The 25,483-nt window shown below is 33.7% G+C and overlaps 1 protein-coding gene across 6 annotated transcripts in view; it reads left to right on the forward strand.

Moving 5' to 3' along the window:
* Nucleotides 1-25,483, forward strand: part of spri (Src homology 2 domain-containing protein sprint) — a 577,619-nt gene that overhangs the window by 60,604 nt on the left and 491,532 nt on the right. For 2 of the 6 annotated variants that reach the window (XM_074124874.1, XM_074124877.1), the window contains exon 1: nt 22,399-22,762. The exons of the other annotated variants lie outside the window; for them this stretch is intronic. The gene's annotated coding sequence lies outside the window, so the exon portion shown is untranslated. Of the gene's footprint in view, nt 1-22,398; nt 22,763-25,483 lie in introns of those variants that run through there. 6 annotated transcript variants of the gene reach the window in all.

The raw sequence follows: 25,483 nt of genomic DNA on the forward strand, positions 1-25,483 counted from the left end.
ATAGCATTGCCGTTTAGCCTTATACTTTCCCTCTTTGAATAATTTTTGTTGTAGGGGTGGCCCCTTTTGTTTATTTTTGCTACCAATGCTTAAAATACAAGTTCCTATAGTCACAGTACAAACGAAAATCAACAGAGAGAAACGTTAACGTAGCAACACTGATTTTTAGAACGACATCCATCTGTAGGTTTTTTCGCCTTCAAGTTTACCCTTGACGGAGTTAAAAATTAAATAAAGTAGTTCAAAAGTTCAAAAAATATAAAAATGTTTAAACCACGGTGGAAATTTTGCCAGTGACTTAAAGTAAAATATATTTCATTAAATAAAAGGAGACATTTTGTTATAGTTAAAATTATATCCGCAGTCAAATGGCTACAATGCGCATTTATGCTGGCTGATACGATATGAAACCCATCGAATATAATTATTTTTCTTTATTTCGTTTTTATATGTCTTTTAATTTACGTCATAACCGTGCAGTGAAAGGTTAATTATAGACGTTCTCCATTCTTAGTCAAAAGAATTTCTGTTCAAATCAGTATTTTGAACATTGATTACGCATAGTAAAATTGGCTTATTCAAAAATGTTCGGTTTGATCTGATGTGAAATTGCAGCATAAATGCAAAATTAGGAATACTACTGAATTGGATATTTTATTCAGTTCTTTACGGGAAATATATTAAATAAAAACGGGTTCAATGATTTGTCATTTAAGACCCAAAATTATTAAAATGTTAACGAGTCTTTAAGAGTAGGTAACTTTATCAGTAGGTTGTTATAAATGTTTTGGGATTTATCAAAAACTGCTTCAATTAGCAACTTTAAATTTGGTTTTCTGTCTGCCCAAAATACAAAGCTTTGGTCTTGACTGGTTTCATTTTATCGACTAAAAGTGGTAACAATTCTGTTCAGTTTTTTTTTTTTCTAATAAGGGCTTAATAAGGTTCAATGATTTTGTGCAGATAAAAAAGTAAAGTAGTTGCCTATTTTTTCAGGCGGGCTTAACGTCCAACTGCCAATTAGGTGTCGTGGACGGAGGCGACTAGCAAACATACTTTACTGTACATTTCTTTTATTAACCACTAAATAAAATCCAAGGCCTCCTTCTTCTTCTTTCATGGCGCCAGAACCCAGTGATGTGGGTCTTGGCCTCCTCAATATGCTTCAGCCAGTCGTCCCTATCTTTAGCAACCGCCATCCAGTTACGAACTCGAAGGATGCTCTTAGCATCTTTAGCCACACCGTCCTGCCATCGTAACCTGGGCCTCCAATTCTTTCTGTCTGGTGTCTCGCGTAGAAGTTTGGAGGGAATTTCGTCAGTATCCATTCTCGCTATATGGCCAGCCCATCTCAATCTGCTTAACTTGATCCAATTTACTATTAGAAGCTCTTCTAATAGTGCAACTTAGGTGTCGTGGATGGAGGCGACTAACAATACTTTGCTGTAAATTTCTTTTATTAGCCAATAAATAAAAACCAAGGCCTAAGATCGGGAATCGAACCCAGTACAACAGTACATATTAGCTTCACAGGTCTCGCATCTAACCGCTCGGCTACCGTGGCGCCTATTTGTACAGATAATTAAAACATATCAATTTTTTTTAGAGAAGTTAGAGAATTTCTGTATCAGTTTTGGTAAAAAGTTGAATTGCCTGATTAAAAGTAATTCAAAATATTAGATTAGATTATAATCTCTTACTACTATCAGTGATTTTTCAACCTTTTTTGGCACTTGTGGACCTGCGAAAATAAAGGATTTTGTTTAATTTATTTTTATGAATAGTAATAAAAATTTATAAGACACTAGTGTTCTATCTACTGTGTAGAGATGAAGTGAAGCATTTAATATCTACTAGCAGATTAATATAATGGCAGATCGAAAAACACTGTTCTAAGCAACTTCGTCTCGCAAAAAAGTATTTTTCGTAATGACCGAATTACATTACAACTTTTGGAGAAAGTACTTACAGTTCTGTGGCAGTTACATCATACATTGAATAGATTTCCTTCAAAAATGAATGACCGTAAATCGAAATGTTTAGAAATTTTACACTTCTTACAATTAAAAGTAATATTGTCAACTTTTTAGAATTTTAAAATAAAGTGTCCTGTATTTTTCATTCTTTTTTTTTTAATTTTGAGGGAAAAATAATACTGACGTGAAAAAAACGATTTGATAAAAACGTTATGAAGTCGTTAATATTAAAAAAAAGAGGCAAAGGGGACAGACTAGTGGTATATCAGTTTAGACATCCTGAGAATCCATCATTTGTCAGTTAGTGGTGATGCTGGCAGAGGGAGAGCCTGTATCCCAGACCTTCGCAGATAACGGAGTGTCATTTTTCCAGATTTATGACTGATGTGATTTAATTTTAGTAAAAAGCCAAGTTCGGATTCAAAAAAAAGAATAAAAAAAAAAATCTTGAAGTAAATAACAAATGGCCTTTTGCTCCTCTTCTTGCAGATCCTTCTTCTTGTATCTCCTTTCTGAAGTAGCATTTCTCCCTCCAGCTTTAGTGCTTCAGGTCGTTGTACGTTAGAGAAGATTTGATGTATACTCCTGGATTGTAACAGTGCCCCCTATCCTGTATTCCCTTATCGCGCAGTATATCTGTCCAGCAAACATATTACTTATTCAACTATTTCAGTTGTCCTGTATTTCGACTTCATCTATTATGAGCAGCAGTATATTTATCCCCTTTCATTGCGCCAGAACTTTAGACCAATGATTAATTGTTAAATTTTTTTTTCTCGTATCCTTATCATCGCCTGTTTCTCTGTAAAACATTTCATTACCTTCCTTTAATGTACAATTTTCTCTTACTCTGCTCTCTTACTCGTGCAGTTTCTCATTTTGGATTAATCACTGGAAATTATCATTTTGAGGTCCCAGACTCCAAAAAGAAGTGTTTTTTTTTACGGATTTGTATGTGTGTTCATTATCGCATCCACCGTAACTCAAAACAAATACCGTAGTAAGTTGAAATTTGATGTTTCCGTTGGGTACTAACTGAGGATGATTACAGTAAGGTTTTAGTCAAAATTAACTTTTTATATACAAGGTGAACTAGTAACTATTGACTTCCTTATTTTAAGACAATCTACTTTAAAAATTGACTACTGGTCCATCTAAAAGAGTTTTCAATGAATTAAACAACTTGATAAACTAACACTGTTGAGTGCTCGTGAACACGTTTTCTTGCAAAACAAACGTAATTTCTCATACGAAGATAAAAGGAATCCTGGAAAATGATATACCGTTTGAAAGCCCATTAGACAAGTAAACTTTTATAAAAAGTGCCAGCACCTAGGTCTGATAATGATCACATAAGGGCCTAATAGGGTGAAGGGACCAGTATTTGACTGCTTAAGAAAAAAATTGAGTTTAAGATAGAATAACTTCCGTTATTTTGGCTCCAGGTGTAGGTTGTAAAATTGTACCGCTCCAGTAGGATGTATTTTATTTTATTAATATTTTAAAAGCAGTAAATTCGATCTTTATGTCAACCAAAAATGATTTTTTTTGGAAGTATGTCAATGACCCAGTAATTGACATACCGAATTTTCGGTGGAACCAGTGTTTGACATGGGGTGGGACCAGTCATTGACATACAAATATATTCATGAAACGACATAAGGTATGCATTCAAAATCACTTTTAAATCTAAATAAATCACTTAAATCACCCAAATCACTTTTTCAATTGGATTTATAACAAAAATTAGTCTTATTCATAATTAATTACAATCAGTTCTTAAATAGGCAAACCTAAATAATCTAATATTTTTTCATCGTTACTCTTTTTTATGCAGTTTTTGACGATCAACCCTTACACAACTGTCCTACCGGACAGTTTTAATTAAATCTAAACCAAGACAGGTAATTTGAAGAACAGCCCTTTCTTTCAATAGTACCAAGGAGATATTAGCTAACATGCTTGTTAGATCGTACACAATGTCTGTCGGCTCGCTTTTATCTCTTTCTCTCAACCCTTCCGCTCTCTTATCCTTTCAAGTTTCCGTTAAATATTTTGTTACTTAAACCTTTTTTTTTGGGAACTTTTTTGGTTCTCACTTTACCAAACTCTACTTCCGATTAGACTATGTGGTCACATCCTTGTTTTATTCATTCCGCCTATAACGCTGCTACCGATCGCAACTACGCGACTTTGTGTTCGAGTTGTTGGTGCTTTCTAGTGAACCAAATTTCTCCTACGCTTCCCTTCTTTTGGAGCGCTTCGCTAATATTTTCCACAATCTGTGCTGCCAGTGTCATTTGCTTCGAAACCAAACTATCTGAATGTAATTCATTCTTACTTTCTGCATCTATTCAGTATTTTATTGTTTATTATTACTGAGTTACCTCTTGGGCACATGTATATATACATTGTGTGCACGTTCCTCGCGTCCCGCCACAGGTTGTAAGCAATCGCACTTATAACAGTAATAAATAAATGAAACGTCAATGAAAAAAAAAACTAGATTAAAAAATATATATCTGTTATTGACTCTTTAACTTGGAAAGGATAGGTATTAAAATACACATACCTACAAATAAACCACTGATATTCACATAACTAGGTAACCAATTGACAAAAATATGTGTTATTAAAATAGGCACACCATAAAAGAAAAAATGAATGAAAAAACAAAATATTCTTTCGGAATACATAGGAAATGAACATCATAATATATCTTATGTAATTGATAATTAGCCACTTGAAATCACAAGCCATTTGAAAACCTCACAAATCAACGGTTTTATTAAATTGGTAACGTTCTCCATAAAGTAGTACAGGGCGATCCAACCTTCACGACTTTGGGGATTAAAAATGGTTTTCATACCGATTTCATTTTTTTTAAATACAGTTTAGCCTATTTAGCCTATGGGATGCTATATATTCGTCTACGGTCAACATGTCTGTCAATTAGTAAATACAATAGATCTTACAATCTTTTTTATGTTATTATTGTGTAACATCACAAAGTCACCAACTTCTCCACGTATATTTGATTTCGCACCTCGTACTTCTCTTGAGGGAGCTTCATTTTTCCCCTGGCCGTTTTATTTGATGGAATTCTATGGTTCAGCCATTTCCTCCCTTTCTTCTTTGGCATGTGGCTAGGACCCAAAACTGAGGGAGAATGAGAGATTTTCCAACTCCGATAAGTGGGCGTCGTTTTTATCAATCAAGTAGGCCTCAGAAGCTGTTCGGCGATCACGATTATTCCAGTTTGTTGTTCATACATTGTTGTTCTCTACAGAATAATCATTCTGCATGCCCTCTTGAAATAAGGCGTACATTTGCTAATTCATTAATTTAAACATATTTTGTTGGAAGTTTTACTATTTATTTTGCCGATTTTTATCAATGATTTTATTTTACAATGATTGAATTTTTAATTATAATAAAATTTATCAACCTATCTTACCATTTTCCCAGGAAGTCAATCACTGGTCTCAAACAAAAAAGCTGTAGGACTAGTAATTGACATTGAAGCCCAAAGGCTTCTCAATAACGAAATTGAAAGAATCACCACTAAAAACGGCTCATATCCCTTATAATACCAGTTTATTTCTGGTATGTCAATTACTGGTGCCCAGTCAATTACTGGTCCCTTCACCCTAAGTATTCTTAAAAATTTCGATTACTTTTATTTTTTCAGTATCCGGAGGAAAATTGAGGCTGTTGGGAGAATAATTTATATATTACTTCGAAATGGTGTCAATTTTTAGGAAATTTATCTGTCTTTCTAACCGTGTCATCAGAATCGAATTCGGACTAAAACTTTCTGAGTAATAACATTTTAATTGCAAAAAAGTAATGATTTAAAAAATAAAAAATTAAGTGACGTCACTCAAGAACACTGGGAAATATGGAGTTGGCCAATACGTCATTGAACTCCACTTTACGAGGGTTGTTTGAAAAGTCCGTGCAAAGTCAGAGAGATAGCACCACTGGCGCGTATCAAGGTTATGTTTAGTTAGTAGCATCTCTTGGAAGAACACACACCAAGTTTCAGCCAGATCGGTCTATTTCTTTGTGTTTGGCATTCGTTTGAATCGAGGAAGTCGAGTGATTTTCAAAAAATGGACGAAAAAGAATTTCGTGTGTTGATTAAACACTATTTTATGAAAGGCAAAACGCCTCAGGAGACTAAAGAGAAGCTTGATAAACATTATGGTGACTCTGCACCTTCGATTAGAACAGTTTATAAGTGGTTTCAAAATTTTCGGAGTGGCCATATGGCACAAGTGACGCTGACCGTTCTGGACGCCCTGTTGAGGTTACTCCTCCAGAAATCATTGATAAAATCCATGATATGGTGATGGATGACAGAAGTGTGAAGGTGCGTGAGATTGCTATTGCTGTTGGCATCTCGAATGAACGGGTACATAATATTTTGCATCAACATTTGGACATGACAAAGCTATCCGCAAGATGGGTGCCGCGATTGCTCACGCTTGACCAAAAACGAAACGTGAAGTGTTGCAAGGACGGTTTGCAGCTGTTCCAGAAGAATCCGCAGGACTTTAAGCGTCGTTTCGTCACTGTGGATGAAACATGGATACATCACTACACTCCTGAGATCAAAGAACAATCTAAACGATGGGTTACCAAGGAGGAATCTGCGCCAAAAAAGGCGAAGACCGTTCCTTCGGCCTGAAAGATTATGGCGACTGTCTTTTGGGATTCGCAAGGAATAATCCTCATCGACTATCTGGAAAAGGGTAAAACTATTACAGATGCATATTATTCATCGTTATTGGACCGTTTGAAAACCGAGCTGCGAGAAAAACGCCCACGATTGGTCCACAAAAAAGTCCTTTTCCATCACGACAACGCACCAGCTCACCCCTCAGCAGTTGTGGTCGCAAAATTAATGGAAATAGGGTTCCAACTCGTTTCGCATCCCCCCCCTATTCTCCAGACTTGGCTCCCTCGGACTACTATTTGTTCTCCAATATGAAGAAATGGCTGGCGGGAAAAAGATTTTATTCAAACGAGGTGGTGATTGCAGAAACGAATGGCTATTTTTCAGACTTGGACAAATCCTATTATTCGGAAGGGATCAACAAACTAGAGCAGCGTTGGACGTAGTGTATAAGCCTAAAAGGAGACTATGTTGAAAAATAAAAAAGGTTTACCCCAAAAAATTAAGTAGTTTTTATTTTTGCACGGACTTTTCAAACGACCCTCGTAGATGTACTACACACAGTAGGCCTATGGACATTACTTACTGGTTCACTTACTGGTACTGTATATATACTATTATATATTTTTTTAATAGTATTTTTATAATTCTTAATTTTTTTTAACTTTGTATGTGCATTTGTAGATCTACAATTTTTTATTTGAAACCTTTTTGTCAAAAAAATTTGTTTAAGGACATTTCTGTGTAAAGTGAGATAATTGGACTATCCTCTAAAGTGCTATTACTGTTAATAGTACCGTCTTATCACCTACTTAACTTAATGTACATCAAATTTTGGATTAATTTCTCAATTTAAAAAAAAAATTGGCTGGCCGAAAATGAAACGTTGCTATAGTTTTTTTTGGGGATTTTCTCAAATGCCATTCCTAAAATTAAATTGAAACATCGCATATTGATTATTACTAACAAAAGTATAGAAATTTTATTTGTAACATTGTTTCTCCTTAAAATTCGATTAAAGGCTCCTTTGAAGATGGGTATAGTGTCTCCATCATTTCTGGTTAATGTACGGCCCTATCTTTGGTGTACTGTTTTAGGAGGGTTATATTTGTTGCTAAAATTTCCAGTTTGAAGGAAATCCCTTAATCCGAATGAAGTACGTCTTTTCTCCATGGATTGTTTCACCTTTTGAGATATCCTCTTTTGGTTCCTAGGATTGCCTCCTAAATTTCGTAAATACGAGGACATTTATTTATCAGTCGGTGGCCAGGTGATCTTCTTAATGAAGTAAATACTCTTCTCTCGGTGTTTTCATCATTGGGTTTAAAAATTCACTTTACAATTGTGAGACAAATGCAATTCCTAGGCGTTGCAACGATAAATGCTCTTCATTCTCAGTATTAATTTGGATTATTCACTGAGCAATTCTCCACGAATAATAATTGTTATAAAAATATATTTCTTTCGGAGAGAGTCTTAGAAGGTCTTTCATCGATAATTGACCTTTTAAAAAGCTTTGATGCCGTTTTTCAAAGTTTCTTCCCCGTTTGTGTATATCGTGAAGAAGTAAGCGAAAGCAATCAAAGAGGCCGTGTTAGGCGAGTTGGTGTGAAGGGAGGTGTGGTGACTTGCTGAGCTGGCAAAGACTTAATTCGATGAAAAGCTTCGCGCTTTTGGCAAATTGTCTTGTTTACTCTCTCTTTTTACCATTTCCTTCTCACTTGGTCCTGTCAAAGGATTTTCTACCTCCCTCTCTCTCTTTGTTGGAGCATCATTCTGCCCTCCGCTCTTTAGAACCTGGCAAGTTCCATTAGAAGTTCTGCACGGAACGCCAGAGAATGTAAACTGGGGAGCGAGCGAATGAGAGAGCTTCTTATCAAATTCCCTGTATGGAAGTGGGAGATAAAACGATTACTGCGTTCTGTGTGCGGAGGTAGTAACTTGGTGAACACCTAAACCGCATTATCGCACACATACATTGGGCCGGAGCAAGTTTGGGGTCTACAGACCCTCCTAATTGAGTCACCTGTCCTTTAACTGTTATGACGGCACAGGTGGATGGAGGTACATGGTGATGAAATCATGCAATTCAAACTTTGTGTTCTGTCCGACCCCTAACAAATTGTTATTTTAATTAATTTATTTTTTTTAACTAACTCAAGTAAAAAATCTGTAAAACAAAGTGTACAGAACTTGATTGGACAATTCTCTTTTATTTGTTTACCAAAATGTGTGATGAACCAATCCAGCGTGGTTATTTTGTCTGGGTTAGCATGGCAAAGATAAAGAGCGAATAGTATTCGTATTTAAGTGTGGAATCGCCTAGCGATATAAAAAAAATAAAACCAGAAGATGACCAAGTTAAATGGGAAAAAGATGGCCACTGATCAGTGATCTGCCTTGTGAAGTAGCGTTATTGCTTAGATACCCAATCACGATTACTTGCAAGCCTATTTGTATAAGATTTTTGTGCTCAGCAATGAACAGAACGAATCGATGCAAAGCAATTCTTGTAAGTTTGCGACTCGCTACATGTTGTTCGAGACCTCTGGGCACCATTCTAAATTTCTTTGGCGTTACCCAAAAAACAAATTTTAATCGTTGAAAGATGTAACTTTTAGACTCCTAGCCTTTCTTTCTGTCAAATTCGTCCTTTCAGTAGTCTCATATGAAGTGTGGCTGTTAAATACCGAGACTATTGCTGTAAAACATTTTATTTTAATTTATACATATTTAGTTATCACCTTCAATATAAAACGCGAATTTACCATTGTTCGAAACAGTGCTGGAAGTCTTTTTCTGTCAGCTCCTGCATGACGCGTGCCGCTTTTTCTTTCACACCTTCAACGGACTGAAATTGTGTTCCTTTTAATGCAGATTTGACTTTGGGGAACAGATAAAAGTCATATGGGGCCAGGTCAGGCGAATAAGGCGGATGGCCTAAAACTGGGATGTTGCATTTGGCTACAAACGTCTTGACAGACAATGCAGTGTGAGCCGGCTCGTTGTCTTGATGGAGAACCCGTGACTTGTTCTTCCACCAATCGAGTCGTTATTTCCTTACTCTTTCACGGAGTTGAGCAAGCACCTCACGGTAGTAACGTTGATTAATTATAATCGATATTTTCATCCGTTTTGGATGTTGAAGGGTGACCCGGGCGGTCATCATCTCCGACGTCTTCTCGGCCATCTTGGAAACGCTTGAACCACTCAAAAACTCGCGCACGTGATTAACACTCATCGCCATAAACTTCTTTTAATAAAATATAAGTTTCAGTAGCGATTTTACCCAATTTCATGTGAAATTTCACGACAATTGGTTGCTCTACTATATGTGTAGTATCATGTTTTTGGTAAAACGAAACTGACAGCTCTTACACAAACGACGGTTCCGGTCAGACAGATTACTCTACAAACACGTGAGACGCTGCAATCGAAAGAGAAGGCTTTACTCTGCACAGCTGACGGTCGTTAGGATCTCGCACGTGCATATTTCTCGTTGTTCAGCATCAGTCTCGTTATTTAATAGCCACACCTCGTATATTCAAACACATAATAATACTTCCTGCATTTCCTTTTTGTTCCTTTATGATAACTTTAAAACCTAAAGGGGGTTTGATTAATTACAGTGCCTTAATTGAGCCGAAGAAATATTAAAACCTAACTGCGCATTGAAGAGGGCGTTGTTTTGAAATTGAATAATAAATTCTCCGCTCACAATACCTTCACTTACAACAATGATTCTCCCTTCTCCCTCTAGAATGAAATGAAACTGTTAGTTTCGTATTATTATCCCGGTAGTGCTTTATTCTCCCATTTTATTACAGAATTTCGAAAGGGAAGGCAAGCGAGACCTAAGTGTAGTATAATTTCTGGAGTTTGATTTCTATGTAAGTTTAATAATAGCAGACTCGGCTTGGCCATGTATATAAGAGCCATTAGATAGGGCGTCCTTATAGCAGCTCCTCGCTGGCTTCCGGGTACTGGGTATATTGATCTGTAGAAAAGTTATGCCATATATCTTGAGCCTCACTCCCTGCTGCTTAGTTAGAGCCTGGACTTTACAGTCTGAATTTCTCTAATATATTTGCTTCTATTCGTTCAAAGCCTTCATTTTAATTTTGATGTTATTAAATAAACGAATGCATCAAACAACTAAATATCTTCATCTAAACATTTATTTCATGTAAATATAATAGGAAAAACTTAGCTGTTTTTCTGAACTGAAAAATATACTTATTAATTAGTTTTTACAATTCTTTGGATTTTTTTTTTTTTTAATATTGACAAAACAAAATTTAGTAATAAATCTAAAAAATAAGAAAGAAACAAATACTTTTTTTTAAATCGCTAAATTTAGCAATTATTTGCAATAATTATTTACTAAATTTAGTAAAGTAAGTTAAAATTTCAATCACTACAAACTTAACTACTTTTTGACTATTAAAGTGTGCTTAATTGTAAGTTTTCATACTAACCAAATAAAGCAATATTTAAATATACAATATTTGTTTATAAAGTTCAATATTAGAAACTACAATTTTAAGTTTAAAATTATAAGTTGCCATTACCTTCTAAATATTGAAAGATATTTTTGGTACTCCTGTTTTTGTAATGTAAGAGAAACCAACTTTACTGTCTAACTTCATGATACTTTATTAATTTCACTCTCGTAAATATTTGCTCTGAAAATAATTCTCCTAAAATTAAATCAGTCGTGTAAAAATAAAAAATATAAGCGACTTAAAGAAATAAAAATAACTTATCAACTGGGCGCTAATGGCCATAGACGTCGATGCGCCGACAAAAAAAAAAAAAAAAAAAAAAAAAAAAAAAAAAAAAAAAAAAAAAACTTATCAACAGCAAGCAAAATTACCTACCCTGGCCAGTTATAGAAACGTCAATAAAAGTAAAAAAAGTAAAGTAATCGCCTATTTTTTCAGGCGGGGCTTTACGTCCAACTACGAATTAGGTGTCGTGGACGGAGGCGACTAGCAAACATACTTTACTGTAAATTTCTTGTATTAACCATTAAATAAAATCCAAGGCCTAAAGACCAGGAATGGAACCCAGTATCACAATACATATTAGCTTTGCAGGTCTTGTCTCTTAACCGCTCGGCTACCGTGGCGCCTTCAAAAAACGTCAATATAAAACAAAAATTGTAAAAAATTGAAATATAGATTACCAATTTTTAATTTTTACACTAATAAAGATTAAGTTAATCCTTGACTTAACCTTTCCGTTTTAAGTTTAGAGTTTATCTTCGTCAAAAAACGATGTAGATTTGTGGAAATTTTTATCCTTAATGTACGATAATTGTGTAAAATATAGTTTTGTGGCATATTTAAGGCTTATTTTTACAATTCATGGAGAAACGAGAACATTAACTATAATTATTATTTATGTCCCATTTTACCACCACATTTTCTGAAAACCCAATATGGCACCACCACAGACTTTTCTCTGTATAACTCCAGACTCCTTGCTGTAATCCACTCAGGACTCCAAATTTACAAAGACAAATAATGTATGTCTATGATTTTACTTCAGAGTAGATTTTAAATTCTGTAGTGTTCAAAATATGCAAGGTAAAAAAAGACTGTCCCATATTACTCATCTAAAGTTGGATGAACGTTGGTCGTTTTATAAATTTCACACTTTTTAATCATGATCGCTAGCATTAATTATTTCTAGCCCTTCTCAAAACTTTTCTGGTTCATTTCCTTTGGCTAGATGAGTACTGTTGACATCCGTCCACACTCATACTAGGTAATCCTCAACTCCTTCAGCCGACCCTTTCTTGAACAGAAGGGACGAAGTCCAATCCCACAGGCTATCATTATAGCGGACCGCCTTTAGCAAGTATAACTCTGTTGAAGGGGTGTGTGCGCACAACTGTACGATCTCCAAACTTATGATCTCATTATGGCACGCAGACAGACACAGAAACTTCTGTACTGATAACACACTATTTCCCTAAGGCATGACAGAAATCATTCACCAACCCATCATTCTAATGCTTGCGATGGCGTCCTCATTTCCTGCTCCTGTAATGATAATGTTGATTGAGTTGGTTCATTTTTTTTTTTTTTTTAATTTACAAAAAATGACAAAACCGTGAAAAATGGAATTTTAAAAAATTATTTTTGGCAATGAAGTGAAAATTCGATGAATAGTCATCAAAAACTTATGCATCTTGATTGCTCTTCTTTTCTTGGGGAAAAAAGTCACTGTTTTAATACATTTTAAAATTTTTTCTCATTAATTTGTTCGTCCAGTGAATAGAAGTCGCATTTTGGGTATTCTATTTTCAAAAATTGGAAATAAAAATAGGTTTTTAGACGAGTAAAAATTACAAATTTTTAAGGAAACAGCAAACATTGCTAAATATGTGCTAGCTGTGTTAGTTACAAATATTTGTAAATCAGACCTCGGATGTGTAGTTGAGAGGGGGGCACATTTGAACAGAATTTACATTTTCTGTTGCAGAGTGCACAGAATCGTATTATTGAACCTTTTTATTTTGTTTTCTACAACTTTCAAGTCTTCTTAACAGATCTATATCAATAAACAGTTGGTACTTTACATACATATCTATATTTTTTTAATTTAAAAATGTTGTGCCCAATGTTAATATCTGCCCCACTGGTGGGGTACCTTTGAACACAATATTAAATAGAAATAAATGATATTACTTTACTCTGAATCTACCTTCTATCAGCTATTTCTCTCACTACTACATTACTTTCTCTTTTAAACCACTGAAATCTAGTTCAAAAATCAAGAATTACTCAGTTCGGGGATGTTGTACCCGAAGTGTGATGGGTTTAGGAAGTTTGAACAAAATATTCGGTTTGTTGCGCTTCTTAATGCAGGTTCGGACCACTTTCCCCTTCTCTGCGATTAAACAAAAAAAAAGTCACAAACTTGCAGTTTGGTAGGGCACATTTTAACTGTGATGTTGCAATGTGCCCCAACTCCTTCCATAAAAGAAAATATAATATCCAACACTTTTTGCAAGCAAATAGTCTGTCGAAAAAACTAGATTTTAGAATACGAATTCCGAATGTTAATATGGACTAAAATACTTACACCTTGTCCACTACAATCTTCACAGTACACTTCCAAAGCTGCAATACAAATTTTACTTCCACCTTACAAAATAAAACATTCCTCAATTTTGCCTTTACAAACAATGAAAACGAAGGGAAACTCTGTCAATTATACAACAGGTCTACCACAACATATGGAGACAATTACAAAATCATAAATGTTTTAAATATTTGGCGAGAAATTAAAACTGTTCAAAGGTGCCCCTCTCTCCCCTGCATGTACGTAAAACTAGCGTACGTTTTAGAATGTATTAATTGTAATATCAAGTCTGCATAGGTTGTGCATAAAGATGGAAAAGGGTTGATTGCAACTCTGTGCATGCATTTTCATGGCGGTTGATGACGATGAAAGATGTTTTGCAATTCAAATATTTAATCAAAGCCACTACTGTTATTTTTTGTTCATCAACGCATTTTATTCATTTGTTGTTTACGCTGTCTGAAAAAATTCACCTGACCGGAAAGGACTCTTTACTCAATAGATTTTTCACTAGTTTTAGATTTTCTTGAAAACTGTTCTTAATAATTTATTGAAACTATTTATACAAATATATTAATCTATTTTTATTTGAATCGTATTAGCAGAATAGTCAGTTAAGGTTGCTTCTACGGCAGAAAGTGAATAGATTCCCTATTATTATATGGCATTTTCGAATTTACTTCTCTTGCTAAAAAGGGTTAAATATTTGTAGTAAATTCTTCTACCGAAAGTACTTCTTTCATTGAAGGAAGAAGAATCAAAGAAGAATGAAGAAGAACTCAGTGAATTGTCCACTTTCTCCAAAATGGCTCCTGTTAACTTCAGAAATACATTACACACTCATAAATTCAAAACTTGCGCTTTATTTATTTTTCTAATGGAATTACTCGTTAGAGAGATGGTGAGATCGATCAAGATCGATACAAATTTCCCACAATCAATCATTAAAATAAATAACATACTTTCGATTAAAAGATTATTTTTCGATCTCGAAATTTTAGCGGAATATGAACATTATTGTTATTATTATTATTAATTTATTTTTTTAATGATTTAAGGCGCTTCAACGTCTGAGGTTGTTTGCGCCCGGAGCTTTCTTTAAATGCATTACCGGCCTCCGAACAATGTTCTCTCGTTACAGACCAAACTGTCTATCACTGGATAGTGAGCTGTAAGGCTCCTAGGAAGAGAAAATCTAAAGGTCAGCAGCTGGATTCGAACCCGGGACCTCCGCGTGGGAATCCAATACGCGAACCGCACAGCTAACCCCTTCTCTTATCATCGTAATTATTATTATAAAAACAAAATTATTAATCACTAAGTTACGTCAGAACCTCAAATCGAAATGTGAAGTTTCAACTTCAAGTAATGATGTCGTCTAACTTTAACATCCAACTAAAATCTTTGACTCCTAAAAACTTAACAATTAAACCTGATAAAATGAGCAATATCGTTTGCCTTCCGTCATTTTTAGCTTTTTATTACTTTTTCATATCTCTCCTTCCTTATAAGGGTAACTAATTCATTAGACAAAACATTACTGATGTTTTTAGCCTTACAAAACAAGCAATAAAAACTAGTAATAATTGTTATAATTAGTACAGAGGATAAAATGCTTCTCTAAGAGAAATTTCATCAAGTATTAGATAAGGTAAGTGCAATTAAAGATAACCAATGGGAAGAAGATATAGGAGAAACAATTATTCTTAACAAGTTATAAGAAGTAGAAAGGAGAGAAGATGCTACGTTTACTAAAGAGGAGGGGAAAATTGCAGCAAGATGTCGGATGTAGCAGTATAAGGTGATTCTTAACGATGGTAATTTTGTACTAAAAACATTCTAAACATTTACATTCCATTAATTAACTAAGCTTTCTTAATTAAAATAAAGAAAGAAAGATATAATTTAATACATAAATCGATAAATCGAATATAAATTTACACGTTAAACACATTTAGATACTTGAAATGACCATGTATCACTCAAGGCAAAATACTGTTAATTAAAATGTCGGGTAGGACAGTTGTATAAGAGTTGGTCGTCAAAAAGTGCACGAAAAAGCGTAACGTCGAAAAACACCCAACTTTGACAATTTTTTCTCTTTTTCTATAAAAGATAAAATTCCCAAATTTTCTTTAAAATATAGAGCAAACCCTCCTTTTTAATGGTATTTTTTTTAGCAGCAACCTAGATCCAATAGATTTCGAGGAAAAAGTTGCCAAAAATGAACAAAAACTTCATTTTAAAAAAATTGTTCTCCTTTTTTAGGATCATGTTCTTGTTCTTCTTCATGTTGTTCTTCTTATTGTTACCTTTTTTTTTTTTTTGTAAAGAACGTAGCGCTTAAACGCGCGGACCGATTTTCATGAACAAGTGTCGTCATTCGATTTGATATGTAGATCTGCAATTCGAAAGTGTTTTATTTGAAATTCCAAAATTAGGTAATAGTTCCGTTTGTCAAAAGTAATAAGAAATAGAAAAATACAGAACTTCCATTTTATTATGGGCCAAAAAGGGGGTGGTATGACATACATGGTGGATAGGCGTGGCTTAATTTACATTTTCGCTTCTGATTGGCTCTTCAATCAGCCTACTTTTCACACTTCCATTCTTCACAGTGATTGGCCAATTCTTTATTGTTAATTATTTCTATGAAAAATTAAAGTTTATTTCTTTTTACTAATTTTTCCTCCCTCGGTATTTAATGAAGTATCAAATTATGCAATAAAAAATGTTCTCCATACAAACGTAAAAAATAAAAGATTTTCCTTGCTTAATGTATTGTTTTCTACGCTAATAATGTAAGGGTAAACAGAAAATTTGGTATAATGGTTATTTCTTAGCGAAGTACGTAAAAGTGAATTGTGGGTCATGTTTCATGTTTACCTATTGTTCACCGCCATTTTGTTTGCCATCAGGCTGTTAATTTATTTATTAACGAATATTAGAGATTTAGTGATTAATATTGTAGCTTGATAACTCCTGTTGCAATGAATGTAAGTTAAATGAATGGTAGCTACGTACACATAACTGACCAAATATTTCGTTTGTAATAGCCAACATGAGTCTGTGACATCTAATAAATTTTTAGGAAATATTAATGAAAATTTAATGCAGTAAAATTACTTAAATGATTTTAATTGTAATAAAATGTCAAATGAACAGATGCTTTTTCGAACGTTTCTAAATGGCTGAAATTATGACCTGAAGTATGAATGAAATGTTGGTTACTAGCTGATTTGTGTACCTTTTGGCGTTTAATCAAGCATTATACTTAACTTTTAAGTTTTTTCAAGGAGATTTATTTATTAGAACTCTTAGGAATAGTGCGCCGATTCCAAACTTGTCAACCATTCGGGATTGATATTTTGAATTTGAAGAAGAGGCCGTTTGCAGAAATGTTTATATTTATTTCATATGTCGAATCAAAAACATGAATACAAATTTCGTGGGAACTTTAGGTTGATGACCTATTTATCGATTCGAAAACAAAGAGCCGTTCGCTCAATAGAGACTTATCTCTGTGTATGTATTCTATTACTAACACCTGGCAACCGTACATGCAATCACTTTATCGACAAAACCATTCATCTACTACCAAACGTACAACCAGGAAGATCCGTTTGTCTATCACTAACGTTTAGAAATGTCCTACCAGGTTGATGTTTATGGTAATAGAAGCTTCTATTTGGTAGTGAATCGGATGTGAAAGTGTTACATCTCAATTGTCTTTATGTATTGTGCTGTTTGTTGAATCTGATTCAGTGTTCTGGAGTCACCAGATGAAAACAGTACGCTTTTTCAATTTTTTTTTAGAGTAAGCATAATTACTATTTAAAAATATTTTTGAAAAGATTGTAGGATATGCAATGTTAGAAAAGAACTCTGATTATATCGATAGTATCGAACCCTGTATTCGCTTTACTTTCTCTTACTAATTTTAATATAATTTAATAAATCATTTTTAATACTCGTAATCGAGTCAGATTTTTGAAATCGATTTTATAAGGAAATATTCTTATTTCAGGGTCTACTTAGTCCAAAAAATTAATTTTTTTCCATAGATGGAAGCCTTTTATTAATTTTATTTGTTTTATTAATTAATTTATTAATAAATTATTAATTATTTATTTATTTATTTTACTAATAACTTGTGCAAAATTAAATTAATTTTGTTTAAGAACTGTTTAGTTGATAATTATAAAAATTTCCTCGCCAAACATTAAAAAAAACTAATGGACATTTACATTCATTAAGTGAACATGTGTCCTTAAAACGTTGATTAGAAATTTTATAAAATAGTATGCAAAAAGAGTGGACTCCCTATATAATTTGTTCCTGTTTATTCGAGTACTCTTAATTCGAGCAGACAAATTAATGATTCATTATTTAGAATGTAAAATTAAATAGATGAATATCTTGTATAAGTTAAATCACGCATCACAGATCATCGAACAGATTTAAAGTGACCTTTAGCAGTTACTTAACAGATTCTCCATAAAACAGACACCCAGAGGGGCAGTGCTTGTTTAACCGGTTTCGCAATTCATATACATAAAAAGCATTTTATTATTTATTGTGATAAAAATAAAAATGAAGCATACAAAAATAAAGTCTGGTCAATAATTGATAACCAAAGAACACTTATCATAGATTATAATTAAGTTATCATGGATTATAATTAAGTTATCATGGATTATAATTAAGTTATCATGGATTATAATTAAGTTATCATGGATTATAATTAAGTTATCATGGATTATAATTAAGTTATCATGGATTATAATTAAGTTATCATGGATTATAATTAAGTTATCATGGATTATAATTAAGTTATCATGGATTATAATTAAGTTATCATGGATTATAATTAAGTTATCATGGATTATAATTAAGTTATCATGGATTATAATTAAGTTATCATGGATTATAATTAAGTTATCATGGATTTTTGATTTTGATGGGAATTTCTTTGGAATATCGGGGCTTGTTAACGTTCTCGTTGTTTACAAGAAAATATCTTCGATATTTTCAAATGATTTGTGCTTCATGGCAGGTTCATACGGTTTAATTTGTGCATTGATCCCGTATGATTCACTGGGATTGAAAGAAAAAGTGAATTCACCATCATTTACAATGAAATAGCCAGTTCAGTTCAAGAAGGCACCGATGAATTTGCAGTTTTGTTATAATAAACTAAGAATAATACATGAATCTCATTTTGTATCTAATTGATTCTAATTAAATGAATATACAAAAATAATATTTTTTAAAGAAATAAAAGAAAGATTAGGATATTCTGAAATGAAATATTCAAATGAACTCTCACCCAATGCGCCTAATAAAAATTAAAAAACTATTTTGGACTAACGAATTGCAAAAAATACATTCATTCTGTTAAATGGCATTTCGCTTAACCCAGTTCACTTCAAATTTAGAATTTTATTTACATAATTAATTCACATTAATTTTGCACAGGTGATTTATGGCGTCCATTGTACTTAAAACAGAAAAAATATTTGCAGTTGGTGGTTTTTCAACATAACGCGTTACGACCAACCCTTTAAACAACTACCTTTTCGGACAGTTTTAATGACCCTTTAAAAGAATGTTTAACCGAATTCTCCCTCAGATCTGCTTTAAGAAGCATTTTCATGCAATTATGTTTCAAATGAAAGTTTTAGATCTGAAGGAGTTTGGCGGTTCCGTGCAATTCGAGTCTGTGCGTCCGTCCATATGAGAACTTTATGCAAAACTTACAGTCTTATGCCGTGCAAAGTAAGTTTGGACGTCTTTCTAGCAGTCTTTTTTTTTTCGTTTAATTTAAGTATGAGAATTCCATGGAATCGTCTGTCTAGATAGAGTTCTAGGTATCTTGAGTGAATATTGCCAGTGGGATTTGGCTGAAATATGAAGCGGGAAGGATTTTTTTTTTCTTTTGACGTGAATACGTCTTTAAATTTGCTATCATATGGAGGCAATCAAGAAACCTAATGATAACAAAATCGGGGGATACAGTTCGGCATTATAGTTTCGAATCTATCGTCTACATCCAAAATTAAATTATACCACTGGATAGCTAAAGGATCAAAGAATTCATTACGATAAGCGAGGACTGTGACACATCGCGCGCGGTGGAGGGGAAAGCGCCGCCATTTTGAGATCATTTTGCTGCGTATCGAGATTTGTAATAAGTAGGGAACGGATTCGTATGTATTTACATATTTTTTTCTAGGCAATTTACAGACGTTTTTCAACTAGAAGTATTCATACTGACACTCTTTAAGCCGTTTGAGCCTACTTTTATTTCACATATTTCCACATATTTGGATGTTATCGCATATTTATACATATTTGATTAAAATAAATAAATATTTCTACATATTTAATCAAAATATGTACATATTTTTCATTTTGGGCATATTTTCATAATTGGGAGGTGGTTGACAGGAACTGTGAATCACAGTGGTTAAAAAGTGTTTTTAAAAGCACCAAGTCGCATTAAAATGCTAAAAGATCTCTATCCAGACTTGTGCCTTCCGCCAGAACCAATATTGACAAGATGGGGTACTTGGCTGGAAGCAGCTCAGTATTACTATGAAAACTACAATAAAATCAAGAATGTCCTTTCACATCTCGAAGACGAAGCAGTAGCGATAAATACAGCCAAGTCTTTATTCGAGAAACCTAATTTAAGGAACGACCTTGCATTCATTTCTGACAATTGCGTATTTCTTGCACAAGCCATTACCCAACTTGAGTCCCAAAATGTTCGACTGACAGAAAACGTGTCCAACGTTAAAAAAATCATCGAAAAGGTGGAAGGAATACCTGGGAGTAAGGGAGATCTGATCAGATCAAAACTGGTAGAAGTACTGAGCAAGAACAAAGGGTGGGAGACCATCTGTCAGATTTCTGATATTATCAGTGGAACAGAAGTCACCTCAGAACATCGTGTACCCTTTACAACCAACGAGATAACTTCTTTCAGCAAGGCACCTATAACATCTGTAGATGTTGAACGATCTTTTAGTCGTTAGAAGTCCATCTTACGCCCAGATCGTCGTCACTTTACGTTCCAACATTTGAAATTTCATGTGGTTGCAAACAATTTCGAAAAGCGAAGTTTTCAAAATTGAAAATTTAACACATCTTTTTATAAATAGTAAAAATGTTCTTTGATGCATAAATCATTATAACTTGTAAAAACAAATTATTTTGTTCCTAATAAATTATTATAAATTGTAAAAATATTCTTTTCTTGTATAAATAATTATAACTTGCCCCCTCCCCCAAAAATCCATTTTCATAAAAAAAAATGTCCATATTACTTAAATATTCCAGAAAATATTTTAAGAAAATCACATATTTTCCACATAATTGACGAAAATATATGCATATTTTAGTTAAATATTTGGCATTTTTAAATACATAAAAATCCGTTCCTTAGTAATAAGTATAACTTTTGACTCGGAGAAGCTACGAAGTTCGTTTAATTTTTAATCGTCAGCTGTCGTCACAATCTATCGTTTGTATATAAAACATTCGTGTAAAATAGTGACAGTGAATATAATAAGGTGTTAGAATAAAAAAATATCAAAAATATATAATGTCGGCCTAAACGCGTCGAAAAGCCAAAACCAAATACAGAGATCGTATACGGTTGGAAAGGGCTTGTCAAGAACAATCGAATGGTAATAATAAGACACCATATGACCTAGTCAAGCTGTGCCAGGAACGTAAAAGAATGAATGCGGCCGAGCAGATCAACGACGGTGTCAGTACATCTGCAGCTGGGGAGGTTGAAATTATGCAAGTGGATGATGAAATCGCTTCTACATCGACAACGGACTGTATAGGCATAGATTGTATTCAATCGTCGATTATGAAGACACATTGGGCAGTAGCTAGTGCATGTTTCACTACGACGTTCGTCAACAATCCATTCGGACATTCAAGAGTGATGTGTTTGATCGTCTTTGGTTTCTGCGCTCATTGAAGCTAACAAAAGAAAAACACTTACTGCTGCTTTTCGTTTCCTTGATTTCATCCTAAAAATAAATAAAAATATTTTATATAAAAAATATAACCCGTTACGTAAACGTATTCACGTACAACACACGGACGTGCCCATGACACAGCCACAGTTTTTTTTTTGATTAAGGCGATGACCAGGTGCTTGGATTTGTTTTGGTTGAACTTTATTCTCCACTTCCGAAGCCAGGGTTCGAAGAGGTTGGTGATGGCAAGTAGCCATATCGGGATCATCCTCTAGGATTTAGAATGGCCATTTTTTTTCTTTAAGCAAGATCGTATTGGAGTTAGTACTCCTGCGAGTGAAGAACTGTGGAATAACAAGTAGATATTTAGGCACCACTGCAAGTGCATTTGCACCACTTATTGAACCATATTGTTTGGCGTAACAGACAATAGAAGCAAAGGAAGGTAAATTTTCTGTGGGTCTCCCCCACGTGGCAGTCACTCTACCAGAGAGGATGACTCACATGTTGTGCTGCTGGGCTGCTAGCTGCACTCACTAGCCCCACTCTTAAACATTTCGTCCAAGCCAGTTCCTTCCCCACCGCAGTCTGTCTTTGTCTAACTACCACTCACACTTCTGAGAGTAGCCGTGTGTTAGTGAGATAGTGTTTGTGACCCCTCCGTCGAGTTAACAGCTGCACGATTGACCAGCACCGTCTGCTCTTCGTCTCGCTTGCATGCTATGCCTAGCTAGTTTATAGACGGTACTGTTTGTGTAGTGTACCCACTGCATTTATTGTCACTCCCAAACTATTATCTACTCGTCTTCACTAAAATTAAGTGTTGCAGTGTTTCCAGTTTGTGTTTTTCATCGTCCAAATATGCATTTTCTATTATAGTGCGTGCATGTGCATTTAAGTGTGTGGCTAGGTTGTGTTTCAAGTGTGTTTTAACGCAGGCGCATAATCATTTCTTGAAGAAGTAAACAACCACCCTGGCATCCAGGCGGGATGTAGATTTGTGTTTAAAGGTCGGTTTAATGTCAAAACACTGTTATGGTCTCTTAAATCTTAAAAATATTATTTGTTTTTTAAAAAATTAAAATGGTTTACTCTACTTTATATTCATAGGTTTTTATGATACTTAGCATTTGGTTTTTGAAAAGAACACATTTACCTTTCTGAAGCGAAAACTAAAGTGTTTTCATCAATTTATCGTCTCATTTCCGTGTAATTATTTAAATTTATCATTTAACCAGAATTCACTTTTTATTTATATCATCTTAAATAATATTTAAAGTGTTTGTAACATAATAAAGCTGAATTAATGTTACAATTTTTGTTATATTGAAAAACAAAAGCTTGTAAAAGCTCTATAAAACATCCCATTTCTTCTGACTTCTACACCCCATTTAATGATATTTAAGAACTTTAAAACTAGCGAAGTATTGTGCCAATTATATCACTAATTGTTTCTCAAATAATTTTTGCCCATAATTGAAGATTTTTCTTGAATAACCTTCTTAGCGCTACTGAATGCATTGGGCAACTAAATTGCATTGCACTAAATCTCTCACGAACTCCACCTTTACAAAAGTTATCTAAGATACAGGGATATTTATCGAGATATTAAAAGAATAGAAATAGCAAATGCCATCTATATAACCAAAACTAAAGCTGGTTATTATCAGAAAAACTGGATATTTCCGTCCCCCTAAAGGAAACTGTAATTTTTTAAATACAGTAGATGAGAAATAAACATATTACACACACATATGGGAGATATAAGTTTAGAAAGCGATGGTTTATTACTTGAATGCCAATAATATTTATTATCAGTGTATCGTATAACCTCCCATAGATCAGTAAGAATTGTCAGATTAAAATGCCGGCTGGTTTGAAACAGGTCTCGCCAATCTGGCAAACAAGTGACCGGTTATGGAAAGTAAATTCAAAGCTTCCACGGGTTCCTTAATCTTTTGTTTGTTCGCCATATAGTTTGGCTTTTATTGAAAATAGTAACTTAAATTTTACTTCTTTATTGCTAAAGTCAGGTTTTTTTGTTTTGTTCTTAAAATTGTCAATAATTATCGACTTTATAGTTGTTTAATTGCTAGAAATTAAATCGTCTTGGCATTTTTAACTCCACCATTTAATCTAAGCAAGCATTTTTCATAAATGTCAAAGTTCAATGACTGATATGAAATCATTTCATTGCTTGTAAGAAGTTTATAGATAAAGCGGAACCTTTTATACTGAATGCTGCCAGACCGCATTTGACAATCACGCTCATTATAAAACCACTTCCTTAGACAACTTTTTTTTTTAAATTTGAACTTATAAAAAAAATGTTTATTTCCGGTATTTATTACTCTTTTTTTAGTTATATAAAAATGCGCATCTATCAATTTTATTATAAATCTGGACGAGTTCACTTATATTTGTAATACTTAAGTTGCTCAAATCATTTTCGTGACAAAAAGAGATCTATTTCTTAATTAAGTAATTAATTTCTTAATTAATATAATTTTTGTTCTTTTAATTTGGAATATTTCTTTGACTGCTTTAGAATAAACTACAATAATTTAATCTTGCTTCAAAATTGAAGTATATTTCAAATTCGCAATATTCGAGCCATATTACAGTATAAAAACCGTAGATTTCACAGAAAGACACAGAGAAGCCTTGCTCAACTAGTATGATGTTTTACAGTAGACCCTGGGAGCCATTATCGAGTATGTGTGAGCATATATAAGCATCATCCTAATACTAGGACCTCTTCTTTACTCCTTATATACCGCGTATAGCATCCTAATACCATCCTTTTCCCCGTTTGCAGCTTATACTGCAATCCTATTTTATTTCATTCCAATCCTCATTTCTCTTCAATGCACGTGAACCACTTACAAGTTTTGGCTTAACAAATGGTAAGTCAAAAGTGACGTTACAAAATCAATATACAGGGTGATCCATATAAAACGCACCAATCGCCTAATAACTTTTTAAGAAAGCTGAAATCCGGAAGAACTCTTTAAATAAACTGTAAGGTTTTTTTGGTCTAGTTCTCAAATTTTTCATTTCCGATGCTGTATCTTCATTTTTGGCGGAGTTACGGCCAAAAAACTGATCGGGATTTCATTAGGACCCCTAAGTTTTGACAATGATTACGAAAACTACATAAAAAATTGTGAAAAATGACGTTGATCCCGTTTCGATATCCCTAATATTACTCAAGATATTTAAGATCAAAGTTACAATTTTATCTATTTGTGATCGGTTTTCAATAATTTTCCACCAGAAATACACGTTTTGGGAGGTCCTCTGATTGGAAAAAATGTTATTTGTGACGCAAAGAACAAAAATAATAATAATTGAAGATTTTAAAGAATTTAGTGTAATGTAATGTGGGAGAATCAGGATAAATTTGTTTTATCATCAAATAAAAGCAACCTATACCTATGATTACGGTAAGAATATCTTGCCAGTGGTCCTAATGAAACCCCAATCGAGTTTTTAACCGTAACTCCGCCAAAAATGAAGTTACAGCATCGGGGGTGTAAAATTTGAAAACTAGACCAAAAAAAAAACATAGTTTACTTCATGGGTTTTCTCAGATTTTCGCTGTCCTAAAAAGTAATTGGTACGTTTTAAATGGATCACCTAGGATGGATTTAAATGGATTATTTTCACTTTGGCAAAAAAAACCCATCTGAACTAACCAAATATCTGTACCATCTATGAACACAGTACGC

Source organism: Rhodnius prolixus, unplaced genomic scaffold (genome assembly GCF_049639745.1).
Source record: "Rhodnius prolixus isolate KJV_2025 unplaced genomic scaffold, Rpr scaffold_3, whole genome shotgun sequence".
NCBI lineage: Eukaryota > Metazoa > Arthropoda > Insecta > Hemiptera > Reduviidae > Rhodnius > Rhodnius prolixus.